The 24271-nt window shown below is 40.5% G+C and overlaps 2 protein-coding genes across 4 annotated transcripts in view; both read left to right on the top strand.

Moving 5' to 3' along the window:
* The window catches only part of CISD1 (CDGSH iron sulfur domain 1), a 1082448-nt gene that overhangs the window by 833309 nt on the left and 224868 nt on the right, over positions 1–24271 (top strand). The gene's annotated exons all lie outside the window — the stretch shown is intronic.
* Positions 1277–24271, top strand: part of PHYHIPL (phytanoyl-CoA 2-hydroxylase interacting protein like) — a 1239789-nt gene continuing 1216794 nt past the window's right edge. Inside the window, exon 1 of the mRNA XM_050803061.1 lies at positions 1277–1280. The gene's annotated coding sequence lies outside the window, so the exon portion shown is untranslated. The remainder of the gene's footprint in view (positions 1281–24271) is intronic.

The following is a 24271-nucleotide window of genomic DNA, read 5'->3' as shown; positions in this document are numbered from 1 at the left end:
TGTCTGAGTTACCCCATCATTTGAAACTTCCTATCTAAGGCCCCAACGAGTCATCTGTGCTCTGCCCTGAATTTCTGACCTGCTGAATCTGCGAGCAAAATAAATTTGGGTGGTTTGTTGTACAGAAAGAGATAAACTAAGCAGACAGTCTAGATGCTGTATTGTCCACTGTACTGGCTTCTATCTCTTTCTGTGTCTTTCTTTCTTTCTTTTTCGTGTGGCTATTTAAATTCATTTAAATTTTGAACCATTAATCATGTAGTCCTCAGTCACACTAGACACATTTCAAGTGCTCAAAAGCACATGTGGCTAGTGGCTACCATATTAAACAGCAAAGATGTAGATTATCTCCATCATCACAGAAAGTTCTGTTAGAGAGTGCTAATCCAGAAAATATAGCTTTTATGAGGTTTAACATGGATTGTAAACTCAAAAGTTTTCAAGATGCGGGCAGGTAATGTGAACAAATGAAACAGAGTTAGGAAAACAATAGAGACAGCCAGGATTGTAGTAAACTGCAGATCGCGTGCCCTATTTCATGACTGATTATCTTAAACACCTTATGAAATAAAAAAAAAAACACATACAGTAGCTGGATATGGCCTATAGTACATGAGTTTTTGACCCTCAGATTATATGAACAATGAAGTAGTACATTGTAAATCAGGACTGTCCCTGAAAATTTGGAGAAAATGATCATAGTTGATATAAAAACTCTGTCGTATGCTGATGAGTTGTAGGGATATTTATTTATTGCTCCTTGTGCATTGTACATTTGCCACTAAATTCTCCTACTTTGAATTGAATTTTTAAATTGAAGCCATCAAATACTTGCATCTCAGATCAAGGTAAGAAAAAAAGTTTAGAAAATTCAACAGTATGTATTAAGCAAAAAATTTAAAATTCCAAGATCAAGAGATTGTTGGAGTCAAAGGCATCCTAGGGAATTTTAAGTCCAATGCATTTATTTTATTTGTGGAAAAAATGAAAGCCAGAGAGGTTAAGTGGCTTGTCTAATATAAAACAAATAGCTATTAGCAGAATCACTAGGGACCTTCTATCTGCAAACATCTGTGAAAAAATGAGAGGTCACTCATTTGATAATTGATGACTGAGTGTTGAAGTAATAGGTCACTTGCCCATGTCTATTACAACCCTAACGTAGCAAATTTGCATTGGACTGGCTTTCGGTACAAAGCACCTTCTTAATTTAAAAACAAAAAGTCTGATTTCAGGGCTCTCAACAAGCCACTTGAGAAATGGCTTTGATTACAGGGGGGATTTCAGGGCTCCTCAAATAACACCCAAAGCCAACCTTGAACAACTGAAGAAAATCAAAATATTTTACCCCAAAATATATTTATCTGACATATTTTGAAATGACTGCCACAGGGCCAACAGACACAAGTAGCCCTACAAAGCTGTCTTTGTAGGGGAAATTTGTATCTGTAAAGAATGGCCATTAATGGACCCTTGGCTTCCCTTTCTAAGCCTTTCCCAGATCTTAGAGATTAAACTGAGAGTCTGACATCTTTAAAGGTCTGAAAAGAGACATTTACCACCTATTCTCTCTGAAGGCTGCTATCTATGAGTCTTCATCAACATAACAAGGACACCTTTGCTAGCCAGGCCTCTTCCTTTCTCCCTCCCACAACCTGTCTTGCCACTAACACCTGCTTTACCAACCTAACCTACTTACTTTTGACCACACTCTGAGCCCGCATTCTTTCTATAACCTCAGGATGGTGTACAAGCTTCTGTACCTCATTGGGGGTGGGGTCTTCATTCTGAAGGTTCCTGTCTATACATGTTAAATAAATTTGTGTGCCTTTTCTTCTATCAATCAATCAGCCTCATGTCTGTGATTTTTCAGCCAACCTTCAGGTTTTTTGCTAGGAACCAGGACACAACCAAAAAGAACCTAGAAAAAGAAATCAAACAGAATGATGCCAGATTATTATAATAAGCCTTCAGAAATAAAAGACACTCAAAATAGCCCTGATAGTTTAAAGGCGTTCCTTGTAGTCCCCAGTATGGTTTTTGTAGTTTGTAACCTAAAGCCTCTATGCATCTATAAATACCCACATATTATCCTTATGCTTTATAAATGCAATTACTGCATATAGCTGCTTCAAGAAACACTAGCTGCCTCTAAATTGGTTTCACTTTCCTAGTAAGGTTTGATTCTCTTGTTACCATTCCCATCATGACTCAGTTCCTACAGCAGAGAAACTGTAAGCACAGAAAATATCTAAAAATTGTAGGAAGCAAACGCATGTTACTGTGGTATAATAAAAAATATATTTGATTTTGTCCGGTTCCTGGCACAGAACTTCTAAGCCCCTGTAATTTCCTAGTGACAAGAGTGTCTTTTGTTATTCATAACAAGCCCCCATTGATCACACCTGAGCTTATGCTAATGCGTGACTTAGGGTAGGGTCCCTGGATAACCCCAGGATGGCACTGATCACCAGAAAGACCAAGTGATTAGAGGGTTGGAATTTAAGCCAGAACCGTGATCCTCCACGAAGGGACTGGAGGTTAAGCTCTATAAAATTTGAACAATGAGACTTGATGAATTTCCAGGTTAGTGAACATATCCACAAGCCAGGGAGTGCAGTGCACTCCAACTCCACGGCAACAGAAGCTCCTGCCCTCAGCACCCTTTCAGACCTCACCCTCGGTCCCTTTTTATCTGGCTCTTCATCTGCATCCTTTGTAATATCCTTTATATTAAACTATAATGTTTCTTTGAGGTTTGTAAGCCATTATAGCACACTGTTGAATCTAAGGAGAGGGTTATGGGAACCCTCAATTTATAACCGGTTGGTCAGAAGTACAGGTGACAACCTGGCACTTGAAATTGGCATCTAAAGTGGGAGGCAGTCTTGTGGACCTGGGTCTTTATTCTGGGGGGTGTTTGCTGACCCCAGGTAGTAAGTTTCAGAATTAAATTGTAGGACTCTTCAGTTGGTGTCCAGAGTATTGGAGACTTGGTTGGTGGGGGGAAAAAACCAAGCATTTGTTTTCTTTTAGTTCTGCTTCAATTGCAAGATATTTAAGGCTCCCTTCTGCCCACATGGGCAATCTAGCAACAACCAAAAAAAAAGTTTCTTTGATATAACTTTTTCAGATAGTAAGATGTTCCATCTGCTAATTAAGGCTCTGTGAGATGCCTGACCTTCCATGATGAGGTGCTTATTAAGCTCCTTTGGTTTCAGCCCCTGACTGTGATAGAACCAGATAAACATCTTACTTAAATGCTAATAAGAAACCATTTTAGTTAAGAACATTGATGTTACATGTGCACTGCGGATTGGAGACTCTCATTTAATACATAAAGAAAAGGTTAGGTTTGTTTTCTTTTCACATGCCCCTCTCTTCCTACAAACTACATTAAGATTTTCTTCTTTTCTTCAGCATCATTTCCTAAATTTTAAACAGATATGACTCATTTTTATTATATCTAGAAAGGTGGTTTTTTTTTTTTGGCTTTTTAAAAAAAATTATTCAATTAAACAGAGGTAAGTGCAACTTGAGAATTTTAGTATCTAAGCTGAATGATTAAAGAAAAAAAAAAACCTGATTTTTAAAAGATACTTTGACTCTGAAAAAGATCAGGATCAAATGACCAGATTTAATACATGATATTGAAATTTGTCAGAAACAATACATTTAAGCATTTGCATCATGATAACAATTCACTATTAAAATTATGAAGTTCTAAACATGATGTTTATTTTATTAAGTTTTAAGGACCACTTATATCAAAATTACCACAGATTCTTACTTTTTTTTAAATACAGATCCCTGGGCCGCACCTTAGATTTAATGACTCACTTTCTTTGGAATCTGCATTTCCTTAAGTTCTATAATAGACATAAGGCTTTTGAAAACTACCTTTATAGAGAGACATAGAGCACTATTTTTCTAACTTCCCAAGTAAATTTAATCTGACTTATAGTTAGAGATTTGCTGTGGGGGTAGAAAACCTTTTTTATGGCGATAATAGGAACTAGTCTACCAGATTACCATGCACAAAATAATTCAATAAGTATTATTCATAAATACAGATTTGTTAAGAACTTCAGCCATCTAATGCACTCACTTGACCATTTCCTTCTTTAGCAATGAAAGCAAAGGCAGAAAAGAATAAAAAATTACTTTTTTTTTTTTTTTTTTTTTGAGATGGAGTCTAGCTCTGTCGCCAGGCTGGAGTACAGTGGCACGATGTCAGCTCACTGCAACCTCTGCCTCCTGGGTTCAAGTGATTCTCTTGTCTCAGCCTCCCCAGTAGCTGGGACTACAGGCATGTGCCACCATACTCAGCTAATTTTTGTATTTTCAGTAGAAACAGGGTTTCACCATGTTGGCCAGGATGGTCTCAATCTCTTGACTTCATGATCTGCCTGCCTTGGCCTCCCAAAGTGCTGGGATTACAGACATGAGCCACCGCGCCTGGCCGAAAAAATTACTTTATTAATATATTCACAAAACCAAATTACAGACCTCCTAAAAGAGTTTCTAAAGATGACTTTGGAAGAATTGGCTTTACAATGCAGAAGTTAATTAAGTGGGTTGGGGTAATTGTACAAAAAAATTGTCCTGAATGATTATGTGAGATAAAGGCTTATTTGTGAAGAATGAGAGCGTCATTGGTAGAATAAAGGGGAGAAGGGGCAATGGTTTGACCAACTACCTCCCTTCTGGAATCCTGCAGAACTCAATTAAAATTCAACTGGAGTTGTAAATGACATGCTTTATTAATGCACTTCCAGTAACGTTTGCTCTTGACAATCCTAATACAATTTACTGAAAGGGAAGTCCTTACATGAAAAAATGTTGTGTTTCACAAAAGGCTGATTTTTGTTCTCAAGAAATCATTACTGCTACCTCTCCTGGCTGAGAGAAATGTGTTTACTATTGCCTATAAAAATGGCAAGTGTTTCAAAATAAATTTATATGAAACAATTACAGTAAATGAATCATTAGGAACTTTACATGTATCAGCATAGTTTCTCTTAGAAGATAGTTAACAAAATTAACTTTACATCTATGCCAAGAAGTAATGAAATAAACAAGTTACATTAATGTTATAATGTGCTTTTAATAGTCAGTAAGAACTTAGCAAATATCTGCCTCATCAACTTCAGCTCCCAAATAACAAGTCATTGCTTATGGTCATTAAAAGTACATAAGTACATCAGGCAAAATTAGATTAACTTATTAACCAAGATTACATCATAGTCATATTTTGTTGGTTTTTATCAATAAATTAAATATTGGAAGCCTTAGTCCTACTCAGTCGGATGCAATTTTAATTGGAAAAGGACACACAGCTAAGGAGTAGCTGATCTAAACTGATAATTCTTGATTCAACGGAATTGTGAAGTATTGTGATTTATCACCCTCACAAGACTTTTAATAATAGGAGAGTCTTTGAGTATGAAAATGTGCTTCTCACGTTGACTCATATTTTTTCTCCTGCAGTGAGTTGGGAGTAGAGAAAGAAAATAGATATTCTATTGTTATGTCATTGCCTGCCAAGTTTTCCCAATACTGAGAAAATTAACCCTGTGAGATTTCTGGCAGCCAGGTATGACAGCAAAAACCTTGGATTCAAAATTGTCCAACTGGTTATTTTGCGTGGATTGGGCTGCCATTTTGCTCTTTCCATGTGACAAGTTACAATCAGGTTTCACTGAGTTGTTCCCAGCACAGTTCTAACAACAACAAGACCTCATTTTTTTATTTTAAAACCTCACACCAGCATGGTCTATTGGCTTTTGGTGCCATCTCAATTGTTCTTAAGAGTCAGTCTCTTAATGCCAGAGTCAATGTCTTGGTCATGGAAGAGTCAGACTTTAATGTAACAAGTGAAATGAGCACCCTGTGCAGAGACCAGGCAGCTCATGAAAAGCCAGCAGAGAACTTGTTTCCTTGGCAATCCCTCTTGCTTCTATGGGGCCTGATTTCATTATCCGGAAACAAATTCTTATCATTGAGAGAAAGAATTCCTTTAAGCCACGTGTTGCTTGTCGGAGAGCAATGCTACAGCAATGAAATAGTTCTATTTCTAAAACATAGAGAAGTTTGGAGATGTTCAGAGATCAATGACTCTACTGCTGCTCAATCAATTCAGGATCTATATAGTTGAATAAGCAATATGAAATGGCTTAACACTGATTTCTTTGCCATGATAATGTACCATGCTATTAACTTTTCTTACTACATTTATCCTTTAGGGTTAAATCACAATTATGTTGCCATTGAATTACTGCCATCACTTTATAAAATATAACATAAAAAGCATTATTAGCAATAGCCAAAAGATGAATACAATCCAAAAGTACATCAGTGCATGAATGGATAAACAAATGTGGTATACCCACAATGGGAAATCATTCCATCATAAAAACGAATGAAGTATCAGCCGGGCGCAGTGGCTCACGCCTGTAATCCCAGCACTTTGGGAGACCCAGGCCGGTGGATCACGAGGTCAAGAGATCGAGACCATCCTGGCCAACATGGTAAAACCGTGTCTCTACTAAAAATACAAAAATTAGCTGGGCGTGGTGGTGTGCTCCTGTAGTCCCAACTACTCGGGAGGCTGAGGCAGGAGAATGGCGTAAACCCGGGAGGCGGAGCTTGCAGTGAGCTGAGATCCGGCCACTGCACTCCAGCCTGGGCGACAGAGCAAGACTCCATCTCAAAAAAAAAAGAAGAAAAAAAAGAAAGTAATTGCAACAAAAGCAAAAATTGATTAATGGGATCTAATTAAACTAAAGAGCTTCTGCACAGCAAAAGAAACTATCATCAGCGTGAACAGACAACTTATAGAATGGGAGAAAATTTTTCAATCTATTCATCTGACAAAGGTCTAGTATCTGGAATCTACAAGAAACTTAAACAAACTTACAAGAAAAAAAACAAACAACCCCATTAAAAAGTGGGCAAAGGACATGAACAGACACTTCTCAAAAGAAGACATTTATGTGGCCAACATAAGTTATGAAAAAACAACATGAGTTATGAAAAAAAACTCAGCATCACTAATCATTAAAGAAATGCAAATCAAAACCACAATGACATACCATCTTATGCCAGTCAGAATGGCAATTATTAAATAGTCAAGAAACAACAGATGCTGGCAAGGCTGTGGAGAAATAGGGATGCTTTTACACTGTTGGTGGGAATGTAAATTAGTTCAACCAATGTGGAAGGCAGCGTGGCAATTCCTTAAAGACCTAGAACCAGAAATACCATTTGACCCAGCAATTCCATTACTTGGTATATACCCAAAGGAATATAAATTATTCTATTATAAAGATACATGCATGCATATGTTCACTGCAGACTATTCACAATAGCAAAGACATGGAATCAACTTAAATACCCATCAATGATAGACTGGATAAAGAAAATGTGGTACATATACAGCATGGAATACTATACAGCCGTAAAGAGGAATGAGATCATGTCCTTTGCAGGGACATGGATAAAGCTGGAAGCCATTATCCTCAGGAAGCTAATGCAGGAACAGAAAGCCAAAACACCACATGTTCTCACTTATAAGTGGGAGCTGAATAATGAGAAGATGTAAACACAAGGAGGGGAAAAAAATCACACTAGTACTATGGGGGAGTGCAGGGGAAGTGAGAGCATCAGGATAAACAGCTAATGCATGAGGGCCTTAATACCTAGGTGATGGTTTGATAGGTGCAGCAAATCACCATGGCACATGTTTATCCAGGTAACAAACCTGTCTATCCTACATATGCACCCTGGCATTTAACATAAAATAAATATATGTAAAGGCTTTTGCATCTTAAAAAAAAAAAAATACTGGGTTAGACAGTCACTAAGAGAGAAGTAATAAGTTTGGAAAATGGAGCCCAAATACTTGCAACACAGAGAAATTAAAGCAAAAAACATGGACAGAAGTGGGGCTTTTAAGTCTACATCTTGTTGGTAATGGATAGGGCAATCTAACCTTGACGAATGCTGTGACACCAGAAGACAGGCTGGATGCTGAGTAATAGCCTGTTAATTCAAATACCCTGAGAAGAAAGCACAGCTAAATGCAAGCTGGTCCCTAGGGCTCCATTTCAAATTGAATTTGGTGATCTCACCCACCTGCTTCATTGTTCAGGTTCCAGAAAACCCTCTCCACACTTCTCCTTCTCTTGTCTTGACTGTGCTGTTAGTCCTATCTGCTGCTTCTGCCTGATACTTTAGATGTCAAATCCACAGGCTTGAGTCACAACTACAAAGCCATAATTTAATCTTCCTTTAAATTCACCTAGAAAGATAGACTGCCCTAAATATGTCCATGAATGCTGGGTTTCAGGGCTGGATTCCATGGACCATGGGTTTGTCCCGTTGCAGCAGTTCTCAGTTTCATCTAACATAAAGAGACTTGTAAGGTCTTATGTGAACCAGCTCCTATAGTTTTTATGTCTCATATTTTTACTCTCTTTAATGAGTCTCAAATTTTCTAACTAGGCATACTTGCTCTGAAAGAAATTCTGTGCCCGAAACTCATTTAGGATGTCAAATGTATTTCTTTTTTTTTTTTTTTTTCAAGGTTGGCACAATATAAAATGACCCAACACTTGGAGTCAGATAGTCACATAAGGAAGGGCCAGGTCACATTTTAGAAGGAAACATCAAAGAAAGCAAGAGGCAGCATCTTGTATCTATCAGTCTGCTTGCCAAGAGGAGGCAGGGAGCCTGTGAAGATGCAGAGATGCAGGATTATCAGCATTAGGACCAAGAGCATTGAATTGTTCTGCTTTGGAGAGGCTCAGAAGATGTCACAGTGTCAGCAAGGTATCAGAGCCAACAACACGCATCACTTTAGGACAGGTGACTGGCATCCAAATAAGAGTCAACAGGCACCCAGCAGGCATGCCCCTGGATTACTCCTCCTTGGCAAAAACAGGCGTAATTAATGCATCACAAAAATTTCACATAATCCCAATATATATGATTCAGGGAGCATGAGGAGTGATAGGGAAGTTAGGTATACCTGGGTATATCCATTGTGCAAGATGGGCTTTTTTGGTGGGAAAACTGAAGTTCGCAGCCCAGTGCTCCAGGTAGCCATTGTCAATCAAGCAACACAACTGTGCTGTATGATACTAAATTGCCAACCAGGATGGATCTAGCTCTAATCTGATAATGTAGAAAAATACAACCAGCAAGTGAATGTGGCTTTAGATAGAATACCTCTTTGAAAATCAAAGCAAAGAAATGTATTGTTAATTGGAAAGGGGAATTATAAAAATTGAAAACACTCCTTATACTTTTATTGTATTTTTGAGTTTTAAAAATGATTTCCCATGCATGTTCTCATTTTATCCTTCCAACAACTTTGTGGTAGGTACAGAAGTGTTATCTCATTTTGTTGATAAGTAAACAAAGAGACAGAAAGTTTCCATGAGAGGACAAAACTTGGAAGATTTAGGAAATGGTTCTGCATAGCTGGGGATGGTTCAGAATCATGGCAGGAGGCGAAAGGCACATCTTACATGGCGGCAGCAAGACAAGAAAAGTTCAGGTTTAAGAATGATGTTTTGTCTACTCAGATGCTCTGCCCAGGTTATTAGAAAAAAAGAGAGGAGAGGAGATGAAATATAACTGAAATGTATTATTCCCCACTTCAATCAGATCTCCGTACAAATGTCACCTCAGAAGAGACACTGTGGCTTAAAATGGCAGATTGAGGCTTTTCGCCCTCCATCGCTTTCCCCTGCCTTCTTTCTCTTTTGGCATCTGTGATCTCCTGATACACTGTTGGTACTGCTGTTAACTTGTCTTCCTCAGTGGAATGTAAGCGCCTTGAGAATTGGAACTTTTTCTATTTTGTTTACAGATGTATAGCTAGTCCCTAAAACAATGTTTTAAGAGGTGGATAAATATGTGTTAAATGGATTAATGAGTAACTTGAGGGGCTTCTATGTGCCAACTCTTTTAGGCAGTATATTAGTTCATTTACACACTGCTGATAAAGACATACCTGAGACTGGGGAGAAAAAGAGGTTTAATTGGACTTACAGTTCCACATGGCTGGGGAAGTCTCAGAATCATGGCAGGAGGTGAAAGGCAGTTCTTACATGGTGACAGCAATAGAAAATGAGGAAGAAGCAAAAGCAGAACCTCCTGCTAAACCCATCAGATACCATGAGACTTATTCACTATCACGAGAATTGCATGGGAAAGACTGGCCCCTATGATTCAGTTTCCTCCCCCAAGTCTCTCCCACAACATGTGGGAATTCTGGGAGATACGATTCAAGTTGAGATTTGGTGGGAACACAGCCAAACCATCTCATTCCACCACTGGCTCCTCTACATCTCATGTCCTCACATTTCAAAACCAACCATGCCTTCCCAACAGTCCCCCAAAGTCTTAACTCATTTCAGCATTAAGCAAAAAGTCCACAGTCCAAAGTCTCATCTGAGACGAGGCAAGTCCCTTCTGCCTATGAGCCTGTAGAATCAAAAGCAAACTAGTTACTTCCTAGATACAATGGCGGTACAGGTATTGGGTAAATAAAGCCATTCCAAATGGAAGAAATTAGCCAAAACAAAGGGGCTACAGGGCCCATGCAAGTCCAAAATCCAACCAGGCAGTCGAACTTTAAAGCCCCAAAATGACCTCCTTTGACTCCAGGTCTCACATCCAGGTTATACTAATGCAAGAGGTGAGTTTCCATGGTCTTGGGCAACTCCAGCCCTGTGGCTTTGCAGGGCACACCCTCCCTCCTGGCTGCTTTCAAGGGCTGGCACTGAGTGTCTGTAGCTTTTCCAGGCACACGGTTCAAGCTGTTGGTGGATCTACCATTCTGGGGTCTGGAGGACAGTAGCCCTCTTATTACAGCTCCACTAGGCAGTGCCCCAGTAGGGATTCTATGTGGGTGCCCCAACCTCGGATTTCCCTTCTGCACTGCCCTAGCAGAGGTTCTCCATGAGGTCCCCGCTCCTGCAGCAGACTTTTGCCTGAGCACCCAGGCATTTCTATACATTTTCTGAAATCTAGGCAGAGATTCCCAAACCTCAATTCTTGACTTCCGTGCACCTACAGGCTCAACACCACGTGGAAGCTGCCAAGGCTTGGGGCTTCCACCCTCTGAAGCCACAGCTTGAGCTCTACGTTGGCCCCTTTCAGCCACTGCTGCAGCGGCTGGGACACAGGGCACCAAGTCCCTAGGGTGCACACAGTAGGGTGACCCTGGGCTCAGCCCACAAAACCACCTTTTTCCTTCTGGGCCTCCAGGCCTGTGATGGGAGGGGCTGCCCTGAAGGTCTCTGACATTGCCTGGAGATATTTTCCCCATGGTCTTGAGGATTAACATTAGACTCCTTGCTACTTATGCAAATTTCTGCAGCCAGCTTGAATTCCTCCTTAAACAAAAAAAAAAAAAAAAGGGCGGGAGGTTTTTCTTTTCTACTGCATCGTCAGGCTGCAAATTTTCTGAACTCTTATGCTCTGTGTTCCCTTTAAAATGGAATGCTTTTAATAGCACCCAAGCCACCTTTTGAATGCTTTGCTGCTTAGAAATTTCTTCTGCCAGATACCCTAAATCATCTCTCTCAAGTTCAAAGTTCCACAAATCTCTAGGGCAGGGACAAAACGTCGCCAGTCTTTTTGCTAAAACATAATGAGAGTCGCCTTTGCTCTAGTTCCCAAAAAGTTCCTCATCTCCATCTGAGACCACCTCAGCCTGGACCTTATTGTTCATATCACTATCAGCATTTTTGTCAAAGACATTCAATGAGTCTCTAGGAGGTTCCAAACTTTCCCACATTTTCCTGTCTTCTTTTGAGCCCTCCAAACTATCCAACCTCTGCCTGCTACCCAGTTCCCAAGTCGCTTCCACATTTTGGGGTATCTTTTCAGCAGTGCCCAACTCTACTGGTACCAATTTACTGTATTAGTTCACTTTCACACAGCCGATAAAGACATACCTGAGACTGGGAAGAAAAAGAGGTTTAATTGGACTTACAGTTCCATGTGGCTGGGGAGGCCTCAGAATCATGGGAGGAGGCAAAAGACACTACTTACATGGTGGCAGCAGGAGAAAATGAGGAAGAAGTGAAAGCAGAAACCCCTGATAAACCCATCAGAATTCATGAGACTTATTCACTACCACAAGAATAGCACGGGAAAGACTAGCCCCCATGATTCAGTTACCTCTTCCTGGGCCTCTCCCACAACATGGCGGAATTCTAGGAGATACAATTCAAGTTGAGATTTGGTGGAGACAGAGCCGAATCATATCAGGTCATTCATGAATCATCCCACCCAAAGGAACCAGGTCTCTGAACAATAAAGAAAGGGTGTGCCAAGTCTTCCGAGGTCAGATTCAAATGGCTAAGACAATCCTATCCGTGTTTAGACAAAGAGCATTTGTGGGTCTGTTTCATGGATTGTGGAGTAGAGGAGAGCTGAGTCTGTTATGGTTTATTTGTTGGGGGGAGATTGTTCTGCAAATGAGGCTAAGACCATTCCTTTCTCTCACTGATTCTCAAGAGGAAGCTTATGCCAGAAAAAAGAAAATCTTCTTTGTATGGACTGTGAGATTATCTCTGGCTACTAAATGTTAGGACACTAAACTACTGAGAACTAATGGGCAAACTTTTGTTCCATAGACTAGAAATTTAAAACGTACCATGGTGCAACAGAACAAGCATGGATTTGGACTTACACCTATGTGATCCTGGAAATCCTCTTACTAATAAATGTGTAACCTCAGCATCTCTCTGTAAAATGGCAGTAAGGAGGTACTGTAAGGGCTAAATGAGACATTTCCTGTGAAAGTATTTTGAAAATCAGAAAAAATTACACCAATGAAATTTGTGTTTGTTCATTTGGAATCAAACACAGTAAGTATATTTTATCAATTACTTGCCTTTATGGTAGGACGCAGGGTAAATTTAATTCAAGGGAATAAAACAATTAGAATAATTTAGACTTAACCATTTTTTTCTCTCCCTTCTTTCTTTCTGTCTCTCCTTCCCTACCTCCTTCTCTCTCCCTTTTCTCTCTCTCTCTTCTTTCTCTCTCTCACACAAACACACTCATACACTTACAAATACACACTCACACACATGCGGGTTAACACCCACAGCCACTGAGAGGGAAAGAACTGACTCTTCTACACAGTGTCTGCCCACACACCTGAAACCTTCTGACCACCTGCCTCTAATATCTGAATTCTTGGTTAATGAGCTCTTGTCTTCAGCCTCAAAAGAAAGAATCAGACGTTTTGTAAATATGATGACTTTGAATAAAACTTTTAGGACTTCAAACTCTTTTCCTGAATGCCAAAACCACTACCTAGTCACCCCTCAGCTGTGCCCACAGGTTCCTACAGAGAGTCTGAGTCCCAACCACTACTGACCCCCAACCTCCTAGGTGAGTCTACATTTTCAAATAGCAGAAATTTCAATGTTTCCCTTAGAATTCAGAATCTTTCCAATTTATTTTTCTAAGCTATAGTTTGTCCCCTAAGATATATATATTTACATTTTTAAAATAAAATTTGGTCATCTCAGTCCGTTTTAGTCCAGGCTTCATACAGAAGAGTTTCAGCCTGAAATGACTGAAAAATCTGTGTCCCATAAAAATGACAAGCCACTCAAGATCGTGCATGGTCCCAGAGTGCCATCTAGTGACTGCTAGTTGAAATGACAGCCTCCAAATTTTTACTGACACTTTTCTGCAAAAAGCCCTGCAGAGAAAGCACGCCTGTTCTTGCTCTTATCAGAGTATCAGAGTATTAAATTAGGTGGTCACAGCCCCCACATACATGATGAACTATGTGGGGTGGTTGTGGGAGTTAAACTGTGTGTGTGTGTGTGTGTGCGCGCGCGTGCGTGCGTTTAGGACAGAAGGATGAAATGGTTTAACTGCTTATTAAAAGAAATCCTCTGGATACGGTGTGTAAAACAATACTAACAGTATACAAGATGGAGTCCGGGAAAGCAATAAACATAACAACAATTCAAGCAAGTGCTAATGATAGGTTACACTAGGGTGGCAATGGTGAGATCCTGGATATATTCTGAAAAATAGCTGGCAGGATTTGCTGAGGGGCTTAATGTAGAGTGAAACAAAAAGAGGAGTCGAGGATAACTTCCAGGTTTTTAACCCGAACAATTAAGAGAATCGTATTGTCATTTATCAAGTTGGGACAGATTGGGTGAATCTCAGTCTACACGGTAATCCTCAAGATCTGCATAAATAAAATCCTGTTTCCAGGGGTTTGGACTGTGCCATTAACTCAAAGCACCTTTCACTAAAACAAGGGCTGATTGTTGAAGAGAAGATGGCTGAGGCTGCGCAGATGGATCCAAAGAAACCCATCGGTACTGTCAGACGTAACCAAGACCTTAGAAGATTTTTCCTCAGCAACCACAGCACACTGCTCAGAAAAACATGCAGGAGCCCTTTACAAAGGCATGCCAAACAAACTCAGCCAAGACCGGAGCCCGATAGGTTAGCCTGAGTTCCCAGCGTGCAAGGAATTAAAAGAAAACAAACATGTAAATCTCAACAATCTAACTCCCCACAGCCACTGAATGAACTACAGCCAGTATCCAGGAAGCTGGTTAGTGGGCTCGTGGTAGTGGCTTAGTTTTTCAGATACTTGTCCAGGACACTCTTCACAAGTCCTTGGTACTCCAAATTATTTCAGGCCAATTAAAAGTCCCCCTTCTCTTCATCCCACCTTTGATTATGACCGCCATGCAACAGAGGTACTTCTAGCAATGATGGATCAGTTTTTAAAGATGCCCTCCTTCTAAGACTTATTGTTTCATTTAAAGCTTAGCTGCTCCTAGTAACATAGATGCCCTAGAAATGGGTCAGTTGTGTTTTTTCCCAAAAGAACCTGCCTGAAGAGCTCACTCACTCCTGTGTGCTCCAGGCAGGGCTAGAGCATGTGCCCTATTTGCAGAAGAGATAAGTTCAGATGTTCATTTGTCGTAACCTATTATGTGTCTGTCACTCTGCTAGATTCTCAGGTTCAATAGTGACTAAGACATCCCTCCTCCCAGAAATCCAATGGAAGAGAAAGCCAAGATGAAAGAAAAACAAATCTTTAGAACTGTGTAATAAGATTTTATTTGTGAGATATAATGAAATTGTATGTGCTTCATACTCCGATTAGCACATAAGCACTCATTAAATATTAGGTTCATCAAAAATCTTAATTTAACATATTTTACCAAAATTTAAAAGATGGTGGAAAGACAGGGCCTCCTTCCAGCCCTGTTTCCCTCATTAGTGGCCCATTCTCAGTACTCCAGGGGTTTCAACTCCCTCTTTCCTGTGTCTCCTGCATCACGTCAGTGGCCTGGTCCTTTGGTTCTATCTCTACAGTGTCTCTTTCACCTATTCCTACCTGTTTTTGCTGACTCCTGTGAAATTCAGTGGTACCCCATCACCCTCTAAATCAAATGAAATCCTCACCCTGACATCCAAGGTCACAGTAAAGCCATGTTTTCAGTCCCATGGCCCACAACTTCCCCAACCATCCTCTGCCTCAGCCAAACTGGATTCCCACTGATCCCAAAGCTACCTCCTGCTTTACTCTTGCTTTGCCATGACCGGGAATCCTCTTCCTGCCATCTTAACCAGCAAAGGTTCTATTTTATTATTTTATTTTTTTTAAGAGGCAGAGTCTCACTCTGTCACCCAGGCCAGAGTGCAGTGACTCTATCATAGCTGACTGCACCCTTGAACTCCTGGGCTTAAGCCATCCTCCCACCTCACCCTCCCGAGTAACTAGGACTACAGGTATGCCATCACACTTTAAAAATTAGAAGATTTTTCCTGATGTTTTACTTTTTGTAGAGATGGGGTGTCCTATGTTGCCCAGGCTTGGCTGAAACTCCTGGACACAAACAATCCTCTGGCCTCAGCCTCCCAAAGCACTGGGATTACATGCATGAGCTGCCACATCCAGCCAGTTCTATTCATTTTTAAAGATCCAGTCTGCTCCATGAAACATTTCCTTGTTTCCCAATTCAGATGTTTTTTGAATCTGCCTAGAATTTTCTTGAGATGCCTATTTCATTATTTCATGTCTTACAGTTATTTAATTAGTTGTCAACTCCTCCCTACTAAATTGTAAATTTCCCAAGGGTGTGTACTGTGTTTCATTTATAAGACGAAGCAGAGTAGTGATTAACAGCACAGGCTACAAATCCAAATTATCTGGGTTTACATTTTGGCTCTGCCACTTGCTAGCTGAGTGAAATTTGGCAAGTTACCTTGCTTCCTTGTACCTCATTTTTTTCATCTATAAATTTTCTATATTTTAAAGAGTTAACGCATGGAAAACTGAGGTCAGTGTCCAGAACACGGAATGACAGACATTAAGGTGACTTTTCCTCCCATGGTTTTGGTTACCTAAAGACAGTAGATGCTATATTTCAAAGTAAAGCAACCACACAGGACTTTCTAAAGAGAGGTGGCAGAAAACTGGTTTTGCAACACTTAGCTGACCACCCACCTCCAGCTATAAAAATGTCTGGAGAAATTAAAAGGAAGATAATGAAGACAGAGTCTTTGCAATGAATAGTTGGTATGCCAAGTGAAAAGAACAAAGGTGCCAGATGTTTTTTCTCAAGTCTACAACAGAGGGCTCCAAGGAAACCACTCAGAGAGCTCATGAGTTCCCCACAGTGACTGGTTGCCCATCTGAAAATTCTGAAGCCCAGCATTTGTTCTTGCCAGGAGCTGATGATAGATGAATCAAAAGAGAAGAGGTTTCATTGGTGAGACAGCAGTCTCCGTGTTTGTGAGGGCAGAGAAGAATTATCCTTGGAAGACAAGCGGGTTTGGGGGGCTCAGTGGGGAGAGCAAGAGAGCCAACTGGCACTGGATTAGATCCAGCCTGAGAAGATCACCTGGAGGGGTAAATAGACCTCAGCAGAGAGAAGCTGAAAGTACCACTGGATGGCCAGGTGCTGAGGAAGGATTAGCAAGAAGTTTTTAAAAAGCACATCACCCACTGCAAGAGAACTGCAGGCAAGAGGCTCCAGCTACTGCAGGCAGGACAGGATGAATGGGTAGACTACAAAGAATCTACAAACCCAGTCAGCCTGAATACCTGCCTTGCCCCGAGAGGAGGAGTTCTGCTTGTAACAGTTCTGGCCAGGTAAGCACATTCTTGTTCCCCTTTCTATTCTGGTCAAGCCAACCCTGGAGGTTAAGAAACTACAGTTAGCAAGATAACTGAAGGAGATAGGGAAACCTCAGATGAGGAGAGGAAGCCAACCACATTCCCATCTCCAACTGCTTCTTTTCCTCCTCTCTGTCAAGTCTGAGATGGAGGAGGATAAACCTCAATGTCGAATCAAGTCCAACGTGTTTACTATAACATAGAAATGGGCATTTTAGTTGCCTGTCTTACCTAAATGTAACCAACGACTTGGAGGGATAAAGAGAAGCAAAAGTCAAGGTGTCTTATAATTGCATCCCGTAAGTCATGCTTATTCAAGGTCGTAGTTAACACAAGGTAAACAAATATTCAAGAAGTGTTCACTATTTGTATCATTTTTGTTGCCCCTTGTGTTTTATAGTGTCTTGAACATACCGGGTGTTCATTTATTCAACCTTCAAACTGTCAGTAAGTACTGCTATATGCAAGCATATTGACTGGGGGCTAGAAGTTGAGGAATGACAATGACACCACCACTGTCCTCGACAGACACAAAAGACTAATGAACTGATAACAAGTAACTTAAAAAATGGAAATATAGAGCATGAAGTGATCTATAGATATGGACAAAGTGCCATTGGGACAGAAAAAGGAGTGTAATGTCTGGGATGGTGGGGAAATGACACATGAAGGAAACAATTGAGCTGCTCAAGACTTGCTTATTAACTTTCAACTATTTACCTTTTGCTCCCTTGAAAATATTCAGCTTTAGAAGCACAGGAAATTTGGATGTTTCCTGTGGTGAAGGCCAAGGAAATGGTGGGGGGGAAAGCTGAATTTTTGTCTTCCAGTGTGCCAAGAGTAGGGCTGTAGCTCTCAGACTCAGACTCACAGTTGGGTGCAAGGCCAGGACAAGCCATTGGCTCCTACAGCAGAAGCAGCCTCAGCACCAGCAGACCACGTAGGGGATGGCCTGGATAGCGCCTCCTTTTGTGCACCAAGAAGGACTCCCCCACTTAATGTCCTGAAATTTTATAAAGAGCAATTTATTGCTCCATCCTCAAAGGTTTGGCCGGTTAAAATGCAAATACTGCTGAAGAGGGAGTAGATTATTACATTTACATTTATATTTTAGCATGAAGGAATTGTTAGACTATTTCCTGAGGGCAAGTTCTGACACAGAAAAGAAGGAAAATGCATGACATCCCAGGGTACCAAGAAGAATAAAAAGAGCACTTTTCTGAGGTTTTCTAGAAAACATACTCTAAGATGATGAGATTTGCATACAGGAGGTTTATAAGTGATTGCCTTAGAGAACAAGAGCTGTGAACGAAGATTGGACAGAGATGGAGCTAAACTGAACTGCAGTTCCAACAGAGGCATCAGCAGATCCTACCAGAAGCTCTAGAACTGGTATAGCCCTTAAAAATTGTCCCAGTTGAGGTGAGGGGGCCAGGCTTTTGTACCCAGCATTGCTTGGTGTCTCTGTTGTGAAGGAGGGCCTGAGGGGACACGACAGTTCTAACACCTTGGAAATTAGCAGAATGTAGAAAACAGAAATTATGTCTACAGCTGAACACAAACTTCCCCTACTCTGCTATTCAGCTCATCTTTATTTCTCCAGTCATTTGAAGTCCTCCCAGTATTAACTGTAATTTCTCCTAGATCCTAAATATTCAAGTCTCTGCTCAAGAAAACAAGTAAAAAATGTTATTTACACATCATAGAAATCACCATGCTATCTCAGTTTCTCCAATGAGCTCAGGAGAGCTCATCAGGAGATCAAAGAGAAAATGACTCTGAGATTAACATAAGCATTAAGCATAAGGCTTTTTTGGCTCCTCTGCTCAGAAGTACGCTTCTGAGGACTGACCCATGACTTGCCAGGGAACAGGTGGTGCTCAAAATGCCTTATTATACCTCACCAACATGCTTTTAAGTTTTTATTTCTAATCCTACAGGCCCCTGGATGTAGTTAAGAGGCTTCATGGGCCAGAAATTCCCATTTTACATATTACAGTTCTCTAATGCTAGGAAATTTGCCCACTCTATGGGCCAGCTCTATTGGGCTTGGCAGAAGCTGATATCCAAAGCCCCTCTGTGGATAAACAATGCCTGCATCCATTTGTTTGCCAAGTAAACATTTCCTTTGTGCCTACTATGTGCCAGGAAATGTGCTTGGCATTAGGAATAAAGAGATAAGCAAGACAGTACCAGCATTCTAGGGCCTCAACACGTTCTCATAGAAAAGTGATAGATGAGACTCCATGCTATCAAGCAGGGCACTCCTGACTTGTTGGACAGGAAACCACGCACCAGGCCAAGGTAATCCATTCTTTCAACAACTCACTGAACCCTGCCAAATTATGCTATCATCCCTCGCCAAAAACTCAGCAGGAAAAATTATCACCAAGCTGTGAAGTGATTCCTCTGAAATAGGGCAATATTTAAACTCCTCTTGTGTTAGCAGGGGGTTCTTTGCGAGTCTTATAATTGGCTCTATGATGGTGGTTTTCCATTCTCAAAACTATAAGGTAAGTTGTACCTTCATGCCAGGCCCTTTTCCCCATCCAGGCCAAGCCCCTGGAGCCTGCTCCAGTTTAAGTGAGAGCGCTGGCATTTGGCAGTGTCTGACCAGGAGCACTCCCATGTCTCAAACTCTGGCTCCCCAGGAGAAGGGATTAGGATGCACAGCTGCCGGTTCACCTTTCCTAATTTTCCATCAATAATTCATCTGTAGCTGCAAACAACATAATTAATAAAGGGCACAGAAAAGGTAATTTTGTGCTATCCAAATCACCAAAATTGAACACTGAAATTGTTAAAAATCCCCCGTTCTCTAAGAAGGGTATTTTTTTAAGTTCCTTTTTTACTTCCATATGTGTTGTTAAAGAAATGGCTAAGTAGCTTTTCTATGTTAGGCCTATCAGTTACCAAATTCTACAAGTATTTATTGGGGGCTGCTCTTTGTGATTTGGTGTGCTAAGCTCACAATAGGAAATGAGACCAGCTGGTTCAGATGAAGCCAGATGATGAAAGGCCCCGGAAGCCAGGGTAAATGATTTACACTTGATTCTCTTGGAGGTGAAGAGCCAATGAGGCTTTTCAAGAAAGCAAAAGGCTCCATGAAAGTAGAATTATGGAAAGCCCAAATGATAGAGACGATGCAAGGTGAACTAAAACAGAGTTTGCGCAGAGTCCAGATTGTGACTTATTTCCGGTGGACAAAGATGGTGGAATGTAAACAGAGATAGAAACAAAGGAGAAAAAAAAGGCAATCAAAGAAAGAAATCCAATGTATCTGAATTCTGATCTTTTTTTCTAAAACTTCCTTAAGTTTCCATTCCTGCTCTACCACTTATTAGCTGAGTGATCTTAAGGAAGCTATTTATTTCTCTAGGCCTCAGTTTTTTTATCTATAAAATGGGAATGCTAATAGAACCTATTGCATAGAGCTCTTATGGTATTAAATGAGATAATATATTGAGAGAGGAAACAGAAGAATGCCTGCTACATAGCAAGTGCTCAGTAAAATACAGCTAATGTTACCATTACTATTAATCATAATACAAATGAGGGAAACCTAATTTTTACCTTTAGGTAATATTCATCCTGTTGTATTTACCTTTCTTTTTTGACACGGAGTCTTGCTCTGTTGCCCAGGCTGAAGTGCAGTGGCGCAGTCTGGGCTCACTGCAAGCTCCACCTCCCGGGTTCACGCCATTCTCCTGCCTCAGCCTCCTGAGTAGCTGGGACTACAGGTGCCTACCACCATGCCCAGCTAATTTTTTTGTATTTTTAGTAGAGATGGGGTTTCACCGTGTTAGCCAGGATGGTCTCGATCTCCTGACCTCGTGATCCGCCCGCCCCAGCCTCCCAAAGTGCTAGGATTACAGGCATGAGCCACCGTGCCCGGCCATATTTACCATATTTTTAAAAGTTCCAAGTAGAAGAATATTCAAACAAACATATTTCTATGTGCAGAACATTTTGGAAGGTGTACTAGAAATGGTAGTAATGATAATCTCATAGAGGGTAGAAAAGACCAGAAGACTGAGGAACAGAGATGGGAAAGCAACATAATTTTTTCTATGCACCCTTTAGTATGGTAGAATATTTTCCATGTGCATGTATTACCTATTCCAGAAAATAATTATTTAAAAGGAAGTCATCTGTGACCACACAGAAAAGGAATTTATACGAGAGCTGGATGCTTACATAGGGTGAAGTAATGACCATAAAAATCACGGTTAATTGCACTGAGTATTTATCATGTGCTTGGCACTGTTTTTTAATTCATATTGTTTTTGTTTTTATTTTTAAGTACTTCAATTTTTAAAAACTTGTTTTGTTTCAGTAGCTTTAGGGGTACAAGTGGTTTTTGGTTACATGTATGAATTGTATAGTGGCGAAGTCTGGGATTTTAGTTGACTGGTCACCTGAATAGTGTACATTGTACCCAATATATAGGTAGGTTTTTCAGTCCTCACTCCCTCCTAATTTTTTATTTTATTTTATTTTATTTTATTTCATATTTGAGATTGAGTCTTGCTCTGTCACCCAAGCTGGTGTGTAATGGCACAATCTCAGCTCACTGCTACCTCTGCCTCCCAGGTTCAAACAATTCTCCCACCTCGGCCTCCTGAGTAGCTGGGATTACAGGCAATCGCCATCATGCCCGGCTAATTTTTGTATTTTTGTAGATATAGAGTGTCACCATGTTGGCCAGGCTGGTCTTGAACTCCTGACCTCAGATGATCCGCCTGCCTCAGCCTCCTAAAATGCTGAGATTACGGGCATGAGCCACAGCGCCTGGCCCCTCCATCCTTCTGAGTCTCCAATGTCCATTATACCACTCTCTGCCATTGTGTAATCACAGCTTAGCTCCCACATATAAATGAGAACATGCAGTATTTGATTTTCCATTCCTGAGTTACTTCACTTAGAATAATGGCCTCCAGCTCCATCCAAGTTGCTGCAAAAGACATTATTTAAATCTTTTTTAATGGCTGAGTAGTATTCCATGGTATGTATATATGCCACATTTTCTTTTTCCTCTCGATTGATGTCCATTTAGGTTGATTCTATATCTTTGCAATTATGAATTGTGCAGTGATAAATATATATATGTGGGTGTCTTTTTGAAATAATCTATTTTTCTTTGGGTAGATACCAAGTAGTGAGATTGTTGGATCAAATGGTGGATCTATCTTTAGTTCCTTGAGAAATCACCATACTGTTTTCCATAGAGGTATTTAAATTTCCACCAGCAGGGAATAAGCATTCCTTTTTCACCAAATCTGCACTAACATCTATTGATTTTTGACTTTTTAAGAAAATGACCATGCCAGATATGGTAGCTCATGCCTATAATCCTCATGCCTGTAATCCTAGCATTTTGGCAGGCCAAGGCAAGCAGATCACCTGAGATCGGGAGTTCAAGACCAGCCTGGCCAACATGCTGAAACCCTGTCTCTACCAAAAATACAAAAAATTAGCCAGGTGTGGTGGTGTGTGCCTGTAACCCCAGCTACTTGGGAGTCTCAGGCAGAAGAATCGCTTGAACCCAGGGGGCAGAGATTGCAGTTAGCGGAGATTGCACCATTGCACTCCAGCCTGGGTGACAGAGAGAGACTCTGTCTCAAAAACAAACAAACAAAGGCCAGGTGCGGTGGCTCAAGCCTGTAATCCCAGCACTTTGGGAGGCCGAGACGGGCGGATCACGAGGTCAGGAGATCGAGACCATCCTAGCTAACACGGTGAAACCCCGTCTCTACTAAAAAATACAAAAAACTAGCTGGGTGAGGTGGGCGGCACCTGTAGTCCCAGCTACTCGGGAGGCTGAGGCAGGAGAATGGCGTAAACCTGGGAGGCGGAGCTTGCAGTGAGCCGAGATCCGGCCACTGCACTCCAGCCTGGGGCGACAGAGCAAGACTCCATCTCAAAAAAAAAAAAAAAAAAACAAAACAAAAAAACCAAACAAACAAAAAAAAAGAATGACCATTCTGGCGGGGTAAGGTGGTATCTCATCGTGGTTTGCACTTCCCTGATCATTAGTGATGTTGAGCATTTTTTCATAGGTTTGTTGGCCATTTGTATATCTTCTTTTGAGAATTGTCTGTTAACGTCCTTTGCCTACTTTTCAATGGTATTATTTGTTTCTTTGTTCCTGATTTGTTTGAGTTCTTTGTAGATTCTGGATATTAGTCCTTTGTCTGATGCATAGTCAGCAAATATTCTCTCCAATTCTGTAGGTTGTCTGTTTGCTCCGATGATTATTTCTCTTGCTATGCAGAAGCTTTTTAGTTTAATTAGGTCCCATTTATTTATTTTTGTTTTTGGTGCATTTGCTTTTGGGGTCTTCATCATGAATTATTTGCATAAGCCAATATTCAGAAGAGTTTTTCCCAGGTTTTCTTCTAAAATGCTTATGGTTTCAGGTCTTAGATTTAAAATTTTGATCCATGTTGAGTTAATTTTTGTATATGGTGAGAGACAGGGATCCAGTTTCATTCTTCTACACGTTGCTTTCCAATTTTTCCTGCACTATTTATTGAATAGGGTGGCCTTTCCCCAATTTATGTTTTTGTATGCTTTGTCAATGATCAGTTGGTTGTATTTGGCTTTTTTTCTGAGTCCTCTATTCTGTTCCATTGGTTTATGTGTCTACTTTTATGCCAGTGCCAGGCTATTTTGATTACTATAGCCTTATAGTAAATTTGAAGTCAGGTAATGTGATGCCTCCAGATTTGTTCTTTTTATTCCGATGCATTTTTTGATAGCTATTATAAAAGGGATCAAGTTCTTGATTTGATTCTCAGCTTAGTCATTGTTGGTATATAGCAGTGCTACTGAATTGTGTACGTTGATTTTATAACCTGAGACTTTGTTGAGTTTATTTATCAAATCTAGGAGTCTGTTGGAGGAGTTATTAGTGTTTTCTAGGTATAAGATCATAACATTGGCAAATTCGGATGCCCTTTCTTTCCCTTGCCCGATTGCTCTGACTAGGACTTCCACTTGGCATTGCTTTCATCTCTTTCACATGAACTCACTTGATCAATCCCCACAATACCATATGAGGTTAATGTGATT

This window comes from Macaca thibetana, chromosome 9 (assembly GCF_024542745.1).
Source record: "Macaca thibetana thibetana isolate TM-01 chromosome 9, ASM2454274v1, whole genome shotgun sequence".
NCBI classification, from domain to species: Eukaryota; Metazoa; Chordata; class Mammalia; order Primates; family Cercopithecidae; genus Macaca; species Macaca thibetana.
Note: the sequence above shows the minus strand (reverse complement) of the source record. Positions and strands in the feature narration are given on the sequence as shown.